Raw genomic sequence first — 6,588 nt, forward strand, 5'->3', positions numbered from 1 at the left:
AAAAAGGCAGTGGCTATCCGTACGGTTGCCGTATCAATATACCAACATTCTATCCGTACGCAGCGCCCCTATTTGGCCAGTTTAGGTCACGTGACTAAGACTAAACCTTGCCTTAAACCAAACCCTAACCCTATAAATTGTTGCGATAATGGGTTATAACCTATCCCTAACCCTAAGACGCTACGTACTTGTACTGCAGTAACCGTACCAATAGCACCAGGGGTTGTCCGTATGGCAATCGTACAAATAAACACTTTCTTTTAAAAAACGTTTAAAACATCAGTCGAACATCGATAAAAAATCAAAACAATGAAAAAAAAATATGATTGTCATGATCAGATTTATATGAATGCAACAGCTTATTATTGTAAAGTTACATTAGGTTAACTGTTATTTATTGTACTGTATATATATATATTGTATCATGTTTTTTTGGAAAATAAATAATTCCTTTTTGTATTGAGTTTTATTATAATCATGTTTTTTGGAGAATAAACTATTCCTATTTGTATAGACATTGCTGCATGAGACACTATTACTTGACTCACATTTACTGACATTCTATCCGTACGTAGCGCCTTTATTTGGTCAGTTTAAGTCACGTGACTAAGACAAAACCTTACCCTAAACCTTACTCTAACCCTAACCCTAAAAAGCAATGTACTTGTACTTCGGTAACCGTACCAATAGCACCGGGGGTTGTCCTTACGGCAAACCGTACAAATAGACACTTTCAATAATAATTCCTTGGATCTGTGGATTCTGATGTTCAATTGTCCATTTAATTCACACACAAATTAACAGTTCAGTGACCCAGGCAGGGATTTAAAGTCCAGAGGAAGGTCATGTGTGTGTGTGTGTGTGTGAGAGGAAGAGTTCATGCATGTGCTACAAGAGCCTCCTATCGCTCGGATTAAGCAGGAGGTGGGCTTCTGTGCTGGAAGACTCTGTGAGTTACAGGTTCTCCTGGATACAGTCAGATTATTGCCTTTCCATAGCTCACCATCAATGACCTGGCCTGTGCAGAGAACAGGACCATGTAATACAAATATGTATCTGTGTACACAATTCCTCAATACAGGTTGTATTATAAATAAATTATATTCTATTAACTGGTCAAATACTGTACAATATTTTTCATTTCATGATTCTCAGGTTATTAAATTGTTTTCAATACGATTAACTATATAATTGAATCATCTAAATACTTAAATATTAGCATATAGTCAATTAAAATATCAAAATAGCAGTTTGCATTTAAAGTGCAAAGTGCATTGGAACCATTAAGCACAATGTTTTGCTAAAATACACCACAACATAACTTAATGATAACTCTGATCCACATTGAACATGATTACTAACATAAATATTGATTAAATTCCATTGACAACATGATTGAAAGGAAAATGAGAAGGTTGGCATAAACATGTGATCACTATAGAACCGGCTGATGCCAACGCTAAGCAATGACTCACCACTTTGCTCACATATTGAGCGGCTTGATTGCGGTGGTCTGTGTATGCAGTTTGGTATGAATAATCTATGAATAAATATGATGACATGCTCAGAGCCCTATTTTTTAAATGGGGCCCACCCTCCATTTCCGGTAATTCAACGTAGATTACGCAGAATTACCCCCCGGGGGCCTCATTTTTCAAATGACCACTCCTCCGTTTATGCTCGTTGACTCGGGCTGTAATTTGACATGGATACTCTATGAGCAGATGTCAAGGGCCTTTTTGAAAGGGGGGGTTGGGGGCCCACCCCCTTTTACATAATTTTTTTAATTTATCAGAACATAGTCGTGTGATATATTGTTTCAAAGGTAATTTAACGTAAATTACGATTTTACGTCACACAATTTCATTTGTTTTACTCCGTGGAACCGAGTCATTTCACTGAATTGTCAGGAATGTGGTACGTATTATTCAACCGTTCAGACGTTTCGCGGGCCCGGCCATAGTTCATCAGAACTTATTTTAAGAACTTGTAGAATACTGGTAGATGGAAATAAACCCTTATTGAACACCTGGATAATTTAGCACTCATTATAGATCAAATTTATAAATAAAATGTTTCAAGAAAAAAAAATGCAAATGCTCAATTAAACCCAGAAACTCAAAACTTATCTTTTTGCGTAGTGATGTCATCTTCGTAGGTATTAAAAGTAACAAGCTCATTTTAAAAATGTAAGGAATAGATAGAAAAGTAAGGAGTAAACCTAAATAGTTGCCAAAAAAAAATAAATTCTGAATAAAATATTTAAGTACAGTAATGAAGTATTTGTACTTAACTGAAAATGCATGTCTCAAATCATTTTAGATACAAAATATTGATAAACACATACTGTATGACTCCAATCATAAGTTACAATTTGATGAACAAACATATAAAGCCCTGTTGGAACTCTCCACTCATGCTGCTCGCTAATCAAACTGCTGAGTCGAAATTACTCTGGGGGTGTCATATAAACACCCCCAGACAACTGCTCGGTTTTATAGTTGTTTTCAGACAGTTCATTCTCTAGAGTCTGATGTGTTATAATGAGCTGTTTCTAGGATTGTAAGGCTGAGGCTTCTGCTACAAAATAAAATTACACAAACTATATATTTAATTGTTCACTGTATATATGAATATATTTGTAGCTCTTAAATTAAATTAAGTTATTGCTTCTATGTTATGAAGTGAGCGTTTAGAGTAGTGCTATGATTAATAATTGTGTCATTCATGCACGATTACTTTCATTATTAAATTCAAAGTGAATGACTCAGTACTTAAGTATCAGTGAGTGTATGACTGTATGTGTGTTGATGTGTGTGTGTGTATGTGTTCCTTTCTGTGTCTCTAGTGTTGTTGCACTACTTTACCTCTGCCATAAAATCTCTGTGCTTTGAACGGTAAAAACTCTGCCTCATAGTGTTTAATTGTTAATTTGATCCTCCTCTGCAAATCCCACGACACACATATTATTATTAGGGTCCCAAGTCCCAGAATTTGGACATAGGAACCTATTGTTTTTGCTGTTATTATTATACACAGCCTGCTTTTGATCGCTAAATTGACCCTCTGAGAATGACCCAAAGTCTCACCAAAATTTGCACCGCACCTCAGGCCTGCTGAAAAATTTCAGAATTTGGTAAAAAAAAAAAAAAAAAAAAAAATGCGAAGAAACCGCACGACCAGCAGGTTTGACTGATACGTACAAAATTCGCCACATATATTCCTGACCCAAGGATGAGCAAAAAGTTAGATTATGACCAAACCAAACAGGAAGTCAGCCATCTTGGGTCAAAAGTCAAAAATGGTATTTCGCCCTGGAAATGCATTTGCGCAGACTAGTCTGTGGGGCTTCATCCGATTTGCTTCAAACTTGGCCAGAACACTTAAGACCTACTGAAGATTAAAAATCATCAAAGGAATTTGTGTATTTCTAACGGTTTGGTTGTGGCGCCGCTGCAAAGTTGCAATTAGGGATGCACCAAATATTCGGCCACCGAATATATTCGACAGAATATTACAAAAAAAGCAACATTCAGCTTTTGGTTTAGTGAGTTAAAAGCAAGGCCAAATAGTAGCATGTGACGCAATCAAACAAAAGTGTGTGCGTTGCTGCAGAACTAGAGCAGCAGAAGCAGCAGCAGTCCTCTCCGCACACAAACACAGCCGGACTCTCTCCTTTTCGCTTACCGCTCTCCGTCACCCCGTAAAAGTTGGAAGCCTGGATGGCTGCTGCTGCTCTGGTTCCACAACAGAGTCTGTTGTTAGCGCTGTGAGCCGCAAATCCCTATTGTTTGCTCCTCATTTCACAAGTGATCTTGGGTCTCGCTGCATAGGCTGGCGTAGCATTAGCATGGAGTGCTAACAGCTGATGTGTGTGAACACTGGCCGTCGCTCCAAGCAGTGACTCCCAACACGATCGGCAGCAGAAAAAGTAGTGCTGTTTGGGCGTCCAGTAGTGCATTTTGCATTTACATATATGGCACTAAAGTATAATATAATATTCTATATTAAACTGCAGTGTTTGTTTTAGCTGTTAGATAGTTGGACAGGGAGGAGCTCACATTCTAGGAGGCGTGTTAGGTGACGTCACCTGCCAACGTGGGCAAAATCCAACTCGCCCATTTGGAGCTGACTTTTTACAAAATGTGGAATAATAAGGGAGGGAGGAAACAGAAGTTGTTCAACTTTGGCCCTCTGAATGAGGCTAAAGGGATGTATATCACTGTAGCAAAACCATTATTAAGTGATTTTTTTCATCATACCTCCCCTTTAATGCACTTGAGTTTTGGAATGCATGTTATGTTTTATTTGAAGGGCTAAAAACTTTGTTCTGCTTTTTTTGAAAAACAAAGGCTACTGGAATATTTTTTAAAAATGTCAGAAAATTCAATGAACATTTACTTTCTTTAAAAAAAATGTATATATCTAAATACGTATTCTAGGCCAGGGTTTCTCCGCTGGTCTCACCCTGGGACCCACATTTTGCCACGGTCATTAAATAGACCCAGTTTTTTGTTTTTTTTTTCGAATTCAACCAACCTAATTTATTTTTTCGAAAATATCTGTTGAGAACACACATATATAATCTTTTTTAAAACATAAATCTATATATTTTCCTGTGTAACACACAGCATGCCTGTCAAAAGAAAGGTTTCTTTCAAAATAAAAGAGAAGTCCAACATGAGAAATATGAAGTATTTATTTATTTTTGACCAGCTGTCTGTGACCCACCCAGTACAGGTCCGCGACCCACTTTTGGGTCCCGACCCACCAATTGAGAATCACTGATCTAGGCTATTTATGCACTATTAAAACAATTTTTGAAAAACTTAACAACCGCATCCGATATTCGGTATTCGGCCAAGCGTTTATATTTTATTCGGCTTCGGCCACAAATTTTCATTTCGGGGCATCCCTAGTTGCAATGCTAATTTTCGTTAGTACGCCACATTTTCAGAATTCTCATAACTTTGACACACAAATTTTGATGAGCTTCAAATTTCACACCAATGACATTTGCCCAAACGTATTCATGACTGTCTTGAAACATTTCCCATCATGCCTTGTGTTTTCCACTTTAGGTTCACTGTTAGCAACTATAGCACGCCATAATAGAAAAATGCATATAACTCTAATATCCAAATTTCAAAAGGGCCTCAAATTTGATACACATGATGACTCAATGTGAAAATTACCCATCATGCCTTGAGTTCTCATATGGCGCCACCTTTAGTGGCGTCCGATGCTAGCAGATCCAGTAGAAAGACGATATGTCGTGTTAACCTCAAAATACTGTTGGATGAATCTAGACAGATTGGAAAACAGGCTGTGATCAGTGGGAGGGGCCTATAATGTCACCGGAAAATCCTTCGCAATCACATTCTAAATGCTGTATCTTGGATTTGCATTAAATTCACTGCGAGTGATTTTTAACTGGTTTTCCCTTTATACTGCATTTTTTAACTAATACTACTGTGTAAATAGGCCTTCTAATTGGTTTTACTGGTTCTACTGTTTTTTTCCTTTTCTACTGCAATATAATTGCTATTGCTAGGCTAATGCTAGGTTATTGCTACGTTAATGCTATTGCTAGATTAACGCTAATGCTACATTATTGTTGATGCTGGGTTCATGCTAATGCTAAGCTATTGCTAGCTAATGTTAATGCTAAGTAAATGCTATTTCTAGGTTAACGCGAATGCAAGGTTATTGCTAATGCTAGATTAACGCTAATGCAAGGTTATTGCTAATGCTAGATTAATGCCAATGTTAGCCCAAGGTTAATGCTAGGTTAATCCTAATGCTAGGCAAATGCTATTGCTAGGTTAATGCTATGGCTAGGTTATTGCTAATGCTAGGCAAATGCTGTTAGCCCAATGCTAATGCTAGGATGTTAATGGTAGGTTAATGCTACTGCTAGGTTAATTCTAATATTAATCCTAAAGCATTTGAAATGAAATGCAATATCTCAGCTGTTTTTCCACCAATTTGCTCAGGCCAAACCCAAATCCCCAACACTGGGATACGTGACCTTGGGTTACCGACCCCGGCCGCTTCTTCTGACCCTACGACACAGCATGCGGCTTTAATTATTATTATACTATTAAACTATTAAGAATGAAAACATGCCACTTGCACACATGATGCTAATTTTTCTTCATGTTCATCAACATCTCAACATAGATTTATTTTGATTGCACCCATAGGAGTGAACGATTGTCTGTTTGTGCGCCCAGTGAGGGACTGGTGCACCAGTCACAAAGGGTCCCTCAAAATTTGCTGGCATTCGTGACTTTTTGCACGTTATGATTCATTTGCTTTCATGGGTAGAAGCTGTAATGTGTTTGCAATGAACTGAAAAATAAAGTACCATAAAGCAGTGCTGGGTGTTGTAGAATAATTTATTAAGATTTTCAGATCGAAATTTTAGGGGAAAAAAGTGAAAGAAAAAAGAAAAGCATTGTTATAGAGCTTGGCAGGGGGAAGCCAAAACCTTTAACAGAGCTTACAAGGAGCAACATGCTCCGCTCGTAGTATTGGCCCTTTACTTTCCATCAGCACAACAGACATTATTAAAATCAACATACA

Source organism: Gouania willdenowi, chromosome 5, assembly GCF_900634775.1.
Source record: "Gouania willdenowi chromosome 5, fGouWil2.1, whole genome shotgun sequence".
NCBI classification, from domain to species: Eukaryota; Metazoa; Chordata; class Actinopteri; order Blenniiformes; family Gobiesocidae; genus Gouania; species Gouania willdenowi.